General features: G+C 40.2%; 1 pseudogene across 1 annotated transcript; it reads right to left on the minus strand.

Moving 5' to 3' along the window:
- Positions 1 to 8,245: 8,245 nt before the first annotated feature.
- Positions 8,246 to 10,080, minus strand: LOC105555267 (annotated as a pseudogene). Its single transcript, XR_001008446.1, has one exon. The product of XR_001008446.1 is annotated as an alpha-enolase pseudogene (transcript).
- Between the last annotated feature and the right edge of the window lie 7,240 nt (positions 10,081 to 17,320).

Genomic DNA, 17,320 nt, shown 5'->3' on the forward strand with positions numbered 1-17,320 from the left:
GGGTGGGAGTTGTTTGCATCATAGATGATCTTGTGGATGGGGATGTACTATAGCTTTCCAGTGTGTCAAATACTAACTGCTGTTGATGCAAAGATAAGGCACTGGGTGCAAAGAAAAGATGAAAAGATTCAACCCTCTGGAAGCTAAGTGCTTCCTCTTGCTGGACAGACAGGAGCCTTGGCCTCTCTGCGGGTATCCTTCGCATATTGTCATTGGAAGCAAGGCTGGTGTGAAGCCCATTTGCAGCTCAGGCCCCTGGTAGGGCAGACCTGCAAGTAGTGGAGCCATCATAGCTCCCACTGGGATGGCCTCAGATTGCTGGAGTGGATGCTCAATAAATTTAGTAAGTTTAAAAAAGACTCATTAAGCTCTAAGGAATGATTGCTGTTGGGAAACCTGGAAGAGATGACTGCACCTTGTCCGTGGCATCCCTTTTTCCACCCTCTGGGCAAGGCTCAAGTTCTCCTGGAGTGTCTCCTGTCCAGGCCCTTCATCAAGCCTGCTCCTGCTTGGTTGTCTTCCTCACTTCTGTGCTCTCCATCTGAGTCTGTCTTCTGACTCTGGGTTCCAGCGCTTGTCCAATCTCTCCCATCTGCGTCCCGCCTGCTGCCAGCAACTTTCTTTGCTGCTGGATTAATTCCCATTTCTATTGTCTCAGTGACCTCAGGCAGGCCGGCAATTCAGTGTGGTAAAGAGTTTGAGGACTTTTTCTTTCTTTTTTTGGTTCTTCTGTGGGAACAAGAACACGCGTATGCACAAACGAATTATTTTTTACAATTCACGGAATTAGAAAACAGCTGCAAGGATGATTCCGGGATTAGGAATAATGATATGCATTTGTTGGAGTAGAGAGGTCATCGTAATATGTGCAGGGTGCCTGACTCGGTGTCCAAAGCCAAGTGCTCATTATAGTCTTGTCCTACGACCTTGGGGACGCTGAAAGCACTTACCTGCTCTCTTCCTCGGCTACTTTTCTACAGAGCCAGACGAGCCCGTGGGTTTATCCCCAGCAGTCCTGGGGGCTCAGACACTATCTCATTCTTTCCTTTTTCTGAGAGTTGTATTTCTTTTAGTTGTCTTTTCCGGTGTCTTGCTCTTCCCAAACCCTCTGACTCTGTCCTTGAGTCACTGCCAAACAGATTGTCAGAACAAGATGCTCGTTGGCCCAGTCCCCTTTTTTGGAGGTGCTGCCCAAGTACACTTGAGTCTTTTCCTTCCTGAACTACCATGACTTTCAAATGGATTCAGTCCAAAGTTAGCATGTGATGAAGACACATTTGCAGGCCACAGTTTTTCACCTAGTTAGTTAACAAGGCTGAGAACTCAATCTACTGCCTTTTAACAAGTCGTCAAGCAGAAAGCACAGGGAGTTTGCTGTAATCAGGTTTGGATCATGAGTCTGTGCTGCTGACTCATGATCCAGAAGCAGAAGCTGCAGGAGCCCCCTTTCACATGCTGTCTTTCTCTGACTCCACAGCAGCCCAACCTGCCAAGTGAGGCTGCACACCTAGGGCAGCTAGTCTTGGCTTCCCTGTTGCAGTCTTAGCTGTTTTTGACCAGTTTTCTTCCCTTGCACATGTCTTCTAGAGCTGCGCTGTCTGTGCTGTGTGGTATGGCCTATTAACTCCCACAGCCCCATTCCCAGCCTACACTCAGGACTGACTACACTCTTTCTTCCTCTAAAACTAGTTTCTTTCCTTCTCTCCTGCTCAAAGAAACTGCAGGCTCTTATAGTAACTGAACTCTTATTGAATTCAGAGTAAAAGTGCTAGGATGTAAAGTTACTCTCTAATATCAAAAGCAGTGAGGCACATAGACATCAAGGAGCTCTATAACAAAAAAAAAAAAGAAAAAAAAAAGAGAATCCTACTCAGTTTGTGATAGGGGACAAAACAAAAATAGAAAATTTATTTTTAGGAACTCAATTATCTTCCTCCAAAATTCATGTGCTGAAGTCTGAACTCCCAAAGTGACAGTGTGCGGAGATAGGGCTTTTAGAGTGGTAGTTTAGGTTACATGAGGTCATAAGGTGGGGCCTTAATCTAATAGGACTGATGTCGTTCCGAGAGAAAGAGCCATCATGAGCATGCATGCATGGAGGAAAGGCCATATGAGGACACAGCGAGTGGATGGTATCTGCAAGCCAAGGAAAGAGGCCTCGGGAGAAGCCAACGCTGCCCACTCCTGGGGCTTGGATCTCCAGTGTCTAGAACTGTCAGAAATAAATTTCCGCCATTTAAAACACCTAGTCTGTGATATTTTCTAAAGGCAGCCTATGAAAACTAATACAGATATCAACTTCTAGAAGGATCTTTGAGCAGGATATGGACCCTGAGTAGGACAGGGAAACAACTTAACATCAGAGGTTACTAAGAGATGTTTTCTGACACATGGTAGACCCTAAGTATTTGAGGGACGGATGGGAGGATGGGCATTTGGATGGAGGAATGAATTAGTGGGACATTGATTGTCCTAAGAAGAAGAAGGATGTCTCCAAGGATCATACAAGGCACTCTCCCAAATAAAAGTGTGTGGCACATTTCTAATTAGCACAGTACCTGACACATTAATGAGAATCAATAAAGTTGGGCATAATCTGAACAGAATCTTTTTTAATCCTTGGATGTATGTAGGTATGTGTTTTTGTATTTTTCAAAGACCAGCACTGGCTCTGGCTTACCGAAATAAAATTAAACAAGTCTGAGTCACCTGACCATTCCCCATGGGTTTTCTTCAGGATATTTTTTCAAAGAAAACTCTTCAACTGAAAGAAGTAGGTTACATTTCACGAGTTTTAAGTGAACACTAAAGTCAGTCAGTGTCAAGGCCCTCTAAGACTAATCCAGGAAGCTGTAGGCACTTGGGCAGAAATCACATTTCCGATGTGGGAAGCTGTGGCAGTCAGCAGCATGTGTGATGCAAATCATGGGGGACATGGGGAAACTGATTCAGCTTTCGGCAGAAAGTGCCTCCGACTGCACATCTGGGGGTGGAGAAAGTGCATGTGGAGGGATCTGGCAGAAGAAGTCCTGGACTTCAATCCCCAACCTTTACTTGTCTCTTAGCAGATGATTCTCCTTGAGAGGAGTATTAAAACTCCATCATTAAACCCCCAAATTGGAATTAACATAAAGTAATCCTGTGGCATGTGTCCATTTGTGTTTTCTGCATTGGTGTTAGGAAAGCTGAAATGACATACTCCCACTTGTATTGCTTTGGGAAGAGTGGCAGAATTGAAATAAACTACCACTATTTAACCTTTAAAATGAGGCAATTTGTAACAGGTGAAGGGAGGGAGGAAAGAACATGGACTTTGGAGGCAGAGCTGTGCTCCAGCGCTAAATGCCAGTGTAGCTTGTTCCAGCACCTTCAGGGAAGTTGTCAAATCACCCCAAGCCTCAATTTTTACATCTGCAAAAATGGAAACATGACTTTGTTTCCAGTAACATAGTAGAATGAGCTACTGCAAAATATCTCCTGTTCACAACACATAAATATGCTGGATAAAATCTAATGACAAAACCAAAACCAAAATCCATGGCCAGGTTCAAGGGAAAGAAAGAGAAGTTTAGGTGCCAGAAATAAAGTCCTTTAAAACCAGACTTGAGAGTTGGAGACCTAGTGCTGTTGAATTATGAGGGGCCAGGAGTAGGAAGAGAATGTGGGATATATAGGACTAGGGGCTTGGCCTTCCAGCCTTGTAACAGGAAAGTGAGATGCATTAAAAAACTGGGTGCCCACCATGGCTGCAGTAGGGAGACATGTCTACAATGACCCCAAGTGTACCTGGTGGGGATTAAAATGAAAGTAGGAAAATAGGAATTTTAGACACAGACACACACACATACACCAATCCTGAAAAATTAAAAAGCCACAACAAAACAGTATTCTTTATTATTAAAGGTACACAAACATGCAGTAAAGGAACAAAATATCCAAAAATTAAACACACCCCTTCAGGTAACTCTAGAAAGGGTGAGTAAGTTGGGTGATGAAACTCATCTGTGTATGTAACATTCCATTTTTCCAAAGGAAAAAGAAAAGGAAGTTAAGAAAGAAGAAATGAATGAAAGGAGAAAGACAGGAAGAAAAGGAATGATCTAAAGTAAATATAGTAAGATGTTAATATTTTTAAAATCTAGGTTGTTTGAGCAGGAATTTTAAAAAATTATTTTTGATATTTTTTCTATAAGTAAAAATATCTCACATTAAGACAAAAAGAGATGAAACTACCTATTTTTGAAAATACTTATTTTTGTAATTATTATGATTATGTGTTTTATATGTAATATACATCATGTAATGAGATATATGCATATCACACTGGATATTAATATTATAAATATATACTTAGAAGATATATATCATTTACACCAAGTATATCAGTGTATAAAAAGTATGGTTTTTTCATCCTGTAATTATTTCCACAAAGGTTAATTTTTTACCCAGATTTATCTCTTTCTTTCAAGGATTCGAACTACTGCAGCTTTTGTAAGTTCTTAAAAAGATACCAGAAATGAACTAGACAGGGTTTGCTAGCGTTGGCAGGTCCTCCAGTGTGGGGCAGGACCACTGGTCACCAAGGAAAGCAGCTCTGGGCCGGCTGCCTGGGCCTGAAACCCAGTCCTACTGCCTGTTAGCTCTGTGGCTTCTGGCAAGTCTCTTTACCTCTCCACACTTTAGTTTTGCATGTGTAAAATAGCTGTGTGATGGTATTTACCTCAAAGATTGTTATAAAGATTAAATTAATATATTAAACTTTGAATATGGCCTGGCACATAGTAAATACTATCTACATATTATTGGTAATTTTAATTTTATTTTTTATTATTATTATTATTATTTGAGGCAGGACCTTGCGCTGTTGCTGAGGCTGGAGTACAATGGTGCAATCATAACTTGCTGCAGCCTAGACCTCCCAGGCTCAAGTGATCCTCCCATCTCAACCTCCCAAGTAGCTGGGACCGCAGGTGTGTGCCATTACAGTGGGCTAATTTTTATATTTTTTGTAGAGATGGGGTTTTGCCATGTGGCCCAGGTTGGTCTCAAACTCCTAGGCCTGAGTGATCCTCCCACCTTAGCCTCTCAAAGTGCTAGGATTACAGGCATGACCCACTGCACCCAGCTGGTAATTTTAAAATAATAATTTAAAAAATCCACAAAGTGAATTTACTTTCACAAATTTAGAGATGTTCACATACTACTTGCGTTGGTCAGTCAATGGCTACCGATGCATTAGATAGTATTTAATGGATAAAGAGTGTTGTCCTCCAGCACTTTGGGAGGTCGAGGCGGGCAGATCACGAGGTCAGGAGATCAAGACCATCCTGGCTAATATGGTGAAACCCTGTCTCTACTAAAAATACAAAAACAATACCAAAAAAAAAAATTAGCTGGGCGTGGTGGTGGGCGCCTGTAGTCCCAGCTGCTCGAGAGGCTGAGGCAGGAGAATGGCGTGAACCTGGGAGGCAGAGCTTGCAGTGAGCCATGATCGCGCCACTGCACTCCAGCCTGGGCAACAGAGTGCAAGACTCTGTCTCAAAAAAAAAAAAAAAAAAAAAGAAGGGTGTTGTCCAAAAGAACACCAGGATGGCTAAAGAGTAGAAAGGACAGTTTTCCTGGTGATATCTGTTTGTAAACCAGGAAGAGATAGTTTCTCACACATGCCAAAGTTGCTCTCTTGAAGGAGGGAGAGGGCAGTTGGCTTTTATGCCTCACAGGGCCCATATCACACAATAGAGTCTTAGATATTCCACAGGTTTTAGGGAAAAGCCTAATTTATGAGAGGAGCTGAGCACGTGTGCAATGAGTAAACTTGGATGTAACATACATCCCAGGTTCAATTTCCGATGGGGTTTTAGATTTAAAATGAAGTGGAATTTGGCTATTTATGTCAAAAGATGGACCACAGGACACAAAGACAGTTTGTGCACAATCTCTGTAATCAGGCTGAAATTGACTTAAGTCTGCAGCTGCCTGTCAGGAAAGGGTGTTTGTCAGGCTGGTCCTCTGTCCAGTCGCAGTTGTTGTGGTCTGGAGTGTAAGTCAGCGTTAAGACAGGTCTGATCATTTGTCTGACAGCTCCCATTGTTAGGGAGTTCAGCAAGCATGTGATTTTTCTTGCAACCATAGGAATTTACGGAGTTATCATGTCAGTCAATTCCTGAACCCTCAACCTATAGGTGTAGGTAATGTTGCTTCTTTAACATTGCAGTCCCTCTTAGTTGATAAAGGGGCATTTATTTTGGTCTCTGAAATCACAAGAGGAGCACCCCCACAAGGAGCTCCAACGCTTCTTCCAGCCTTGCTCCTCCTGAATTCTCATGTTTTCTGCTGGGAGCTGGGTCTGCTGAGCTGCCACCCTACTGCCGTGGTACAATTTACCATCTGTGTCAGCTCATCGTGTCAGGTTAAGGTGGAAATGAATGGCAATACCTACTCTCTTTGATGTTGAAAACAGGGAAATCATTCTTTCCTTAAGGTTAAATAAGACCAAGCAGTGAAGCACTCAGCATGTTGCAGAGTGGTACACACACGGCAGGGTCTGGTGTTTGAATCAACCACTGCCTTATCTGGAGACCTTGTCCTTTTTTTTTCCTGGACTGCTCTTTATCTCACCTTTCCAATAAAAGAAATGAAGGGAAATAACATGAGAAGACAAGAAAAGAGAAGAAAACAAAAAAAGGAAAAGAGAAGAGACAAGACTCAGTGGTGTTTTCCAGAATGGCCTGCAAGGCCAGAGGTGTGCTGGCGGGTTTGAGCAGGATTAGTAGGCAGCTGGCTCAGAACATGGTCCAGTGACAACCTTCACATGTTGCTAAAGCGCCTACCTCCTAAGGAGAAGGCAGGTACTTGCTGGCTTGTATTTTGCTTGCATTGTGTGAGGTCTACCAGATGAGAGGTGGACACCACGAGCTCTGCTTCCACAGCCCCCAAGTCTGTTCTCTGAATTCTTGTTGATCAAAGACTCAAAAATATCACTCTGAAGGTCAAATTCTTCTTAGCCTGCATGAGGAGCCTCTATATCTTAGCTAAGTCCTAGATCCAATGATGTATAAAAGCAATTAAATCACGTGAAGACCTTTGAATGGCTCTCATCCTATTTGGAGAAACAGAAAAGTACATGGTGACCTTAGTACAGAGTGGAGCTGCAAGCTTTCTTGGAAGGCACCCTGAGAAGGGTCACAGTCTCTGGAGGTATGGGAGATCCAGCCCAAATCATAGGCAGGAAGCCTGACATTTTGCAAATGCACTGAGTTACTCCATAATGTTCTGTGAACTTCCTTTTTGAATTTTCTGGATCGGCTCTCTACAGTTCCTAAATTAACAACCTACAAGCTAGCTTCTTCATTCCCCTTTTGCTGAAGGTATCTAGTCTCATTATGTCTATTTATAACAACATAAAATCCTTCTGTGAATGAGACTAATAATATAAAATGTATCAAAGTCATGTCCAAGGACTGCAGGGCATATTAATTTGCTTCCATGGGTTTTAACTTGGCAGTTCCCATTAACATTAATGGGATTATTAGGTTAAAATGCAACATAATGAACAAAGAATCGTTATTACAACAGGCCCAAACAATTCATGTAAGAAACAAAAATTCCATAATAATGCATATTACATGTAACCATTAAAACACGATTACCATATCATGGAGGAGAACTTTTATTATTCAAAAATATGTTCATAAATTTGGAATGCATGCTGGATCCTAACTGGTCACCAAGCCCTGTGATGGTAATAATGTGAGGCTCCTCCCCTTTGTGGTGGTTATTGCTAAGGGGAAACTCTTTCAGTCCCAAGGAGAGCTCATTAACAATAACATCTGTTATTTATTACTACCAAAATGAAAGTTTTGTTTTCAGAAGATGAAACTCCAAGCAGAATGATGCTAAGATAGGTAAAATTTGCAAACTAAATTATTTCCAGACCAATCAACCTCTGACAAAAATTATCCTGGCAATGTATCAATAAAGATCACTCATGCAGTTAGAAGTAATGCAAAAATAGCTTATAAAAATGTGCTCTTCCCTGAGTGCCTACCTCATATTTAAAAAAAAAAAATTGGTACTGCAAAATTAGCATCCAGAATAATTGAAATATATATATATACACACACACGTGTATATATACACATACACACATGTATATACACATATATATACACACATATACATACATATATGTATATAAAGTCTATTTTTCTATCTATCTGTATGAGTTTATTTATTTATTTATTTATTTTTCTCATGGGTCACTGAGGCTTTTTATTTTAAGCACAAAACCACCGGGCATCTTGCCTGTGGCCACCCCGGAGATGACATGAGGCTCACATGACTCCAGACACTTGGTGGAAAGTAAGGCGAGAAAAACAGTGATTTGGGCCAATTACACGACGGCAAAGCTAGAGCTGCCAAACAGGGCTCCGGGGAGCTTGGTTCTGTAGAAGTTCTAAGGAAGCGGCACGGACTCCACGGCGGTGGGTGAGGGGCGCTAACTAGCAGGGACCCCTGCAAGCGTTGGTCGGGGCCTCGAGCTGCCCGAGCTGACACAAGGGGAGGGGTCTATTTAGCCAACAGGTGACCGAAGGGCTTGCCTGCCCACAGCTTACTTGGCCAGGGGGTTTCTGAAGTTCCTGCCGGCAAACTTAGCCTTGCTGCCCAGCTCCTCTTCAATTCTGAGGAGCTGGTTGTACTTGGCCAAGTGCTCAGATTGGCAAGGGGCACCAGTCTTGATCTGCCCAGTGCACAGCTCCACAACCAGGTCAGCGATGAAGGTATCTTCAGTCTCCCCAGAACGATGAGACACCATGACGCCCCAACCATTGGCCTGGGCCAATTTGCACGCCTGAAGGGACTCGGTCACGGGGCTAATCTGGTGGACTTTGAGCAGGAGGCAGTTGCAGGACTTTGAGAAAGAGGCAGTTGCAGGACTTCTCGTTCACGGCCTTGGCAGTCCTCTTTGGGTTGGTCACTGTGAGATCATCCCCGACTACCTGGATTCCTGCACTGGCCGTGAACTTCTGCCAAGCTCCCCAGTCATCCTGGTCAAAGGGATCTTTGATAGACACCACTGGGTAGTCCTTGATGAAAGACTTGTACAGGTCAGCCAGCTGATCAGGTGAGATGTACCTGCTGGGGTCATCGGGAGACTTGAAGTCCAGGTCATACTTCCCAGACCTGAAGAACTCGGAGGCTGCTACGTCCATGCCAATGACCACCTTATCAGTGTAGCCAGCTTTCCCAATAGCAGTCTTCAGCAGCTCCAGGCCTTCTTTATTCTCCAGGATGTTGGGAGCAAACCCGCCTTCATCCCCTACATTGGTGGCATCTTTCCTGTATTTCTCCTTGATGACATTCTTCAGGTTGTGGTAAACCTCTGCTCCAATGCGCATGGCTTCCCTGAAGTTTGCTGCACCGACTGGGAGGATCATGAACTCCTGCATGGCCAGCTTGTTGCCGGCATGAGAACCGCCGTTGATGACATTGAAAGCCGGGACTGGCAGGATGACTTCAGAGTTGCCAGCCAAGTCAGCGATGTGGCGGTACAGGGGTACCCCCTTCTCAACAGCACCAGCTTTGCAGATGGCGAGGGACACCCCCAGAATGGTGTTCGCACCAAACTTAGATTTATTTTCTGTTCCATCCATCTCGATCATCAGTTTGTCAATCTTCTCTTGTTCTGTGACGTTCAGTTTCTTGCTAACCAGGGCAGGCGCAATAGTTTTATTGATGTGCTCAACAGCCTTTGAGACACCCTTCCCCATATAGCGAGTCTTATCATTGTCCCGGAGCTCTAGGGCCTCATAGATACCAGTTGAAGCACCACTGGGCACAGCAGCTCTGAAGAGACCTTTTGAGGTGAAGAGATCAACCTCAACAGTGGGATTCCCACGAGAGTCAAAGATCTGCCTGGCATGGACCTTGAGAATAGACATGGTGAACCTCTAGCCACTGGGTCTCCTGGCCTAGGAGAAGAAGCGGCGGGTGCAGCAGACACCGAGGTGAGTGTGAAGCCGGTGAGGTCTGCGAGGTCTATGTGCTCCGGGTCCCCACACCTACTGTCCTCTATCTGTATGAGTTTATAAAGGTGGTCATGATAAACTACTACAGACTGGGTGGCATAAATAATACAAATTCATTTTCTTACAGTTCTAGAGGCTGGAAGTTCAAGATCGAAATGTTGACCCATTTGGTTCTCCTGAGGCCTCTCTTTGGCTTACAAATGGTCCTTCTCACTCTGTCATGTGACCTTTCCTCTGTGTGTGCTCATTCCTGAGGTCTCTTCTTCTTACGAGGACACTAGTCCTATTGGATTAAGGCCCACACGAATGACCTCATTTTAACTCACTCACCAATTTAAAGACCCTATCTCCAGGTACAAACACATCCTGAGGTGGTGCAGGTTAGTACATCTGCTTATAAATTTGGTCTATAACCAACTGTCTATCTGATTTCTCTCTTCTCTCTCTCTCTCTCTCTTTCTTTCTCTCTCTCTCCCCCTTTCATTTACCTAGTTTTCAAACCTGTTGTTCTTAAACCTGGAGAGCTATAAAATTGATAGTTCTTCTTAAATAAAATTGATATATATTTGAAAACTGCTGACTGCATTTTCATCCTGACCTGTCTTGCTTCTAGCAATGGAAACCAGTCACTTTCCCATCTATAAGGCAGAGTTTCCAATTTCTACTCTGGGATTATTGTGGGTATTTAATAATTTAATGAAAACACCTAATTCTAGTCCACAGATAGTCATCAATGCTTGCCAGTTTCTTTACTTTTATATGTACTGTTCATTCAGATTAAAGCAAAGGGACAATTCCACTGATTGTCAAATACAGCTTTAAATTTACATTGTATGGGAAAATTTTCCAGATGACTGAAAGAGCCAGTTTACATTCAGCAGCAGTTATAGACATTCTTAAAAATGAAGGAATAATTTGTGCAGACAATAGAAAAATTAGTGATAATCTGACAAAACCACAACAAAATCTTGTTTGTAACAACATATTTTACTCCATTATAGAAACCACATATACAAACCACTGTTGGAAAGAGTTTGTCTTATTATAATCAGGGTTGTATTTAATTCAAGCCATTCATTTATACATGCATCGCCTCACATATTTTGCCTTCAAAGTAAAATTAAAGCAATGAGAAAACTGCCTACTTTTATCCACGTGTAAGCTTTAAATCTAGAAAGACAGCATAGTGACTCCAGAGGTGGCAGTGCAGTTGATGAAAGAGCCTTACGTCCAGGGTACAAGTCCTGACTTTTCAATTCACTGGTGTAGTGACATTGAGCAAGTTTCCTTCTCTGTGTTTTGATTTCTTCATGCATTCGAAGAAAGAACATTCAACTTATGCATATGCAAACACTTAGACAATGGGTGGTATTGCACATGCTCTACTTACTGGAAAGTCTAGTTCAAGGAAAAAGAACCTAAATGTTGCTGGGTAATGCTTGGCCTATTTCTTTTCGGTAACATTTTAAATCATCACCACCTAATCACTTCTTTCTTTTCAAAATTTGTCTTAAAATGTATTACAAATGATGATTTATATTTATTTCAGACATTATAAATTTTACCAAAAATATTAGAACTAGAGAAATCCCTCATAAATTCCATAACTCAAGGATAATAACTTTTAACATCTTTGCCAATCTTTTTGTACATATAGTCACAAATGCCAGAGCATACATTTTAAATAAACAGAAGTATTCCATATATATTAGGTTATCTACTCATTTTACATGTTCAAGGTTGTTTGTACTAATACAATCATTATAATGTATATTCTTTATGAGTTAAAGGTTGATATACTGTACTGGCTTTATTTTTAAGGAGAAATGTATAATTTTATTCTAATAATAAAATGTTCAGTGACAAATATTCATTGAGCATTAGTATATGTCAGGAGCTGAAGATAAAACACATAAACAAACATGAATGAGATATGGAGCTGTGAGGGAGCAGAGAGGGACATGACTTATGAGCTGGAAGATGGCTTTCAGGAACTCGATAGGACTCCTCTAGGCAAATGGTGGGTGGAATTGGAGGGATGGAAGAGGAAAATGGATTGCAGGGAATAGAGCCCAAAGGCAAAGGAAACAGCAAGGAATGCTCTGGGCACCATGATCCCAGTGTTGTTGGCTGGAGCTGAGACTGCAGTGGTGTCCTGGATCGGAAAAGATCTCCAAACCACAGTGTGAGGAGCCTGGATGTCATGTGAGGTCCCAGGGGGCAGCTATGACACAAGTCAGGGAAGTCAAATTAAAGAAAGTTTCTTTTAAGTATTTTATTTTATTTTCAAAATTGTATATATTTATTGTGTACAACATGATGCTTTACTATCATATATATATTCATATATATGAATGACTGAATCAAGCTAATTAATATATGCATTACTTCACAGTTATTTTTGTGATAAGAACACTTGAAATCTATTATTTTAGCTTTTTTTTTTCAAGACTGCAATATGGTATATTGTTGTTAACTATAGTAACCATGTCATACTATAGATCTCATGAACTTACTCTTCCTATCTAACTGAAATTTTGTATTCTTTGACCAATGTCTTTCCAATCATCCCTCCCCATTGCCCCAGCCCCTGGTCACCATCATTTTATTCTCCACTTATATAGTTCACCTTTTTAAGATTCCGTATGCGAGTGAAATCATGTGGCATTTTTCTTTCTATGACTGGCTTATTTCACTTAACATAATGCCCTCCAAGTTCATCCATGTTGTAGCAAATGATAAAATTTCATTCTTTTTTATGGTCAACCAGTCTTTCATTGTCCACATATACCATGTTTTCTTTACCCATTCCTCCACTGATGGACACTTAGATTGAGTCCATCTCTTGACTGTTGTGAATAATGCTGCTTTGAACATGGGAATGCAGGTATCTAATTGATATACTGGCTTTGACTCATTTGAATATATGTCCAGTAGTGGGATTGCTGAATCACATGGTAGTTCTACTTTTACTTTCCTAAGGAACCTCTACACTGTTTTCCATTATGGATGTACTAGTTTATATTCCTACCAACAGTGTTCAATCGTTCCCCTTTCCTCCATATTCAGGCCAACACTTATCTTTATAATGGTCATTCTAACATTTGTGAGGTGATGTCTCATTGCCCTTTTAGCTTACATTTCCCTGATGATTAGTGATGTTAAACTTTTTCATATACCTGTTGGCCATTTGTATGTCTTCGTTTGAGAAATGTCTATTTACCTCCTTTGTCTTTTTAAAATTGGGTTACTTATTTGCTTGCTATTGAACAATTTGAATTCCTTACATATTTTGGATATTAACCCCTTATCAGATATATGGTTTGCACATATGTTCTCCTAATCTGTAGGATGTCTCTTCACTCTGTGGCTTGTTTCTTCTGCTGTGCTGCTGTGCAGAAGTGTTATAGTTTGTTGTAATCCCATCTGTCTATTTTTGCTTTTGTTGCCTGTGCTTTTGGGTTTAGAGCCAAAAAATTAATTGCTTGGACTAATGTCTCTGAGCATGTTTTCTTCTAGTATTTTTCAGTTTGGGGTCTTATTTTTAAGCATTTGTTCTATTTTGAATTGACTTTTGTATATGATATGAAATTAGGGTATAATTTAATTCTTCCACATGTTGATATCCAGTTTTCCCAGCATAATTTATTGAAGAGACTGCCTTTTTCCAATTGTGTGTTCTTGACACCTTTGTCAAATATCAGTTGACTAAAAGCATGGATTTATTTTTGGGCTCCCTATTCTGTCTCATTGGTCTATGTATTTGTTTTAATGACAGTGCCGTGTTGTTTTGATTACCATCACTTGTACTTTTTTTGAAATCAGATAGTGTGATGCTCCCAGCTTTTGTCTTTTAGCCCAAGATTGCTCTGGCTACTTGGTCTTTTGTGGTTCCATATGAATTTTAGGATTTTTTTCTATTGCTGTGATAAAACATCATTGGAATTGCAGGGAATGTATTGAATTTGTATACTGCTTTAGATAGTATGAACGTTTAAAAAATACTAATTAATCTATATAAATAAGATGTATTTCCATTTACTTGTGTCTTCTTTAACTTTTAAAATCAATGTTTCATAGTTTTTAGTGCTGAGATCTTCAGCTTCTTGGTTAAGTTTATTCTTAAGTATTTTACTTCATTTTATTGCAGCTATTGTAAACAGGATTGTTTTCTGATTTGTTTTTCACATAGTTCACTGCTAGTGTATGGAAACATTACTAATTTTTGTATCCTGCAATTTTACTGAATTTGTTTGTTAGTTCTAAGAGCTTTTTGGTGGGTTTTTTAGAGTTTTGTATATATAAGATCATGTTGTCTGCAAATAAAGAATTTAAATTCATTTTTTCCAATTTAGGTGCCTTTATTTTTTTTTCTTGCCTATTTTCTCTGACTAGGTCTTCCAATACTATGTTGAATAGATGTGACAAGAGTGGGCATTCTAGTCTCATTCATTATCTTAAAGGAAAAGCTTTCAACATTTTACACTTGAGGAGGATGTTACCTATTGGTTTGTCATATATGGCCTTTATTGTGTTAAGATGCATTTCTTCTTTACCTACTTTATTGAGAATGAGTTTTAATCATGAGTTTAATCATGAAAGAATGCATTTTATTGAATGCTTTTTCTGCACATTAAGATTATTGTATATATTTAGTTCTTCATTTTGTTAATATAGTGTATCACATTTATTAATTTACATATGTTAAACCATCCTTGCATCCCTGGGGTAAATCCCACTTGATCATGGTGAATTATCTTTTGAAAGTACTGTTAAATTTTGTGCACTAGTATTTTGCTGAGGATTTTTGCATCTATATTCATCAAGGGTATTGGCCTCTAGTTTTCTTTTCTCGTAGTGTCCTTGTCTGGTTTTGATATCAAGGAAATTCTGGCCTCATAAAATGACTTTGGAATTATTCTCTTTTTTTTCCTGGAAGAGTTTGAGGAGGATTGATATTAATTCTTTAAGTGTTGGGTAAAATTTAGCCATGACACTGTCAGGTCCTGTGCTTTTCTTTGATGGGACACTTTTTATTACAGATTCAATTTATTTACTTATTACCAATTTGTTCAGATTTTCTATTTCTTTATAATTCAATTTGGTGGTTTGAATGTGTCTAGGAATTTATCCATTTCCTCTAGGCTAAGTAATTTATTGTTTGTTACATAGCTGTTTATAATAGTCTCTAATGATCATTTGTATTTTGGTATATATCAGTGAAACTCTACTTAGGGATGAAAGAGAGGAGAAAGTCGAGAATAACTCGTTGGAATCTAGTTGTAGGGACTGAGAGAATAGTTGCACAATATATCAAGATTGCAATTTACATAATTTTGTGGGACATGTAGATACCCATTTCGCATGACTGGCTCTCAGAATGGAGTCCTGAGAGAGAACCACATTACCATGGTGTAATATGCATGTGATGGAGACCACGTATTCACTAGAGAAACAATTAGGGGAGAACAAATGGAGAGTAATTTTTTTTTTTAAATTATACTTTAAGTTCCAGGGTACATGTGCACAACGTGCAGCTTTGTTACATATGTATACTTGTGCCCTGTTGGTGTGCTGCACCCATCAACTTGTCAGCACCCATCAACTCATCATCAACTCATCATTTACATCAGGTATAACTCCCAATGCCGTCTCTCTCCCCTCCCCCCTCCCCATAATAGGCCCTGGTGTGTGATGTTCCCCTTCCAGAGTCCAAGTGAACTCAATGTTCAGTTCCTACCTATGAGTGAGAACATGAGGTGTTTGGTTTTCTGTTCTTATGATAGTTTGCTGAGAATGATGGTTCCCAGCTGCATCCATGTCCCTACAAAGGACACGAACTCATCCTTTTTTATGGCTGCATCGTATTCCATGGTGCACATGTGCCACATTTTCTTAATCCAGTCTGTCACTGATGGACATTTGGGTTGATTCCAAGTCTTTGCTATTGTGAATAGTGCCACAATAAACATACGTGTGCATCTGTCTTTATAGTAGCATGATTTATAATCCTTTGGGTATATACCCAGTAATGAGATGGCTGGGTCATATGGTACTTCTAGTTCTAGATCCTTGAGGAATCGCCATACTGTTTTCCACAATGGTTGAACCAGTTTACCATCCCACCAACAGTGTAAAAGTGCTCCTATTTCTCCACATCCTCTCCAGCACCTGTTGTTTCCTGACTGTTTAATGATTGCCATCCTAACGTGTGAGATGGTATCTCATTGTGGTTTTGCTTTGCATTTCTCTGATGGCCAGTGATGATGAGCATTTTTTCATGTGCCTGTTGGCTGTATGCATGTCTTCTTTTGAGAAATGTCTGTTCATATTCTTTGCCCACTTTTTGATGGGTTTGTTTGTTTTTTTCTTGTAAATTTGTTTGAGTTCTTTGTAGATTCTGGATATTAGCCCTTTGTCAGATGAGTGGATTGCAAAAATTTTCTCCCATTCTATAGGTTGCTTGTTCACTCTGATGGTAGTTTCTTTTGCTGTGCAGAAGCTCTTTAGTTTGATTAGATCCCATTTGTCAATTTTGGCTTTTGTTGCCATTGTTTTTGGTGTTTTAGACATGAAGTCCTTGCCCATGCCTATGTCCTGAATGGTATTGCCTAGATTTTCTTCTAGGGTTTTTATGGTTTTAGGTCTAACATTTAAATCTCTAATCCATCTTCAATTAATTCCTTGGCAGAAATTCTACAAGCCAGAAGAGAGTGGGGGCCAATATTTAACATTCTTATAGAAAAGAATTTTCAACCCAGAATTTCATATCCAGCCAAACTAAGTTTCATCAGTGAAGAAAAAATAAAATCCTTTACAGACAGGAAAATGCTTAGAGCTTTTGTCACCTCCAGGCCTGCCCTAGAAAAGACCCTGAAGAAAGAACTAAACATGGAAAAGAACAGCTGGTACCAGCCATTGCAAAAACATTCCAAAATGTAAAGACCATCGATGCTAGGAAGAAACTGTATCAATTAACGAGCAAAATAACCAGCTAATATCACAATGACAGGATCAAGTTCACACATAACAATATTAACCTTAAATGTAAATGGACTAAATGGTCCAATTAAAAGACACAGACTAGCAAATTGGATAAAAAGTCAAGACCCATCAGTTTGCTGTATTCAGGAGACACATCTCACATGCAGAGACACATATAGGCTCAAAATAAAGGGATGGAGGAAGATCTACCAAGCAAATGGAGAACAAAAAAAAGCAGGGGTTGCAATCCTAGTCTCTGATAAAACAGACTTTAAACCATCAAAGATCAAAAGAGACTAAGAAGGCCA

This window comes from Mandrillus leucophaeus, unplaced genomic scaffold (assembly GCF_000951045.1).
Source record: "Mandrillus leucophaeus isolate KB7577 unplaced genomic scaffold, Mleu.le_1.0 Scaffold678, whole genome shotgun sequence".
Classification (NCBI taxonomy): Eukaryota; Metazoa; Chordata; class Mammalia; order Primates; family Cercopithecidae; genus Mandrillus; species Mandrillus leucophaeus.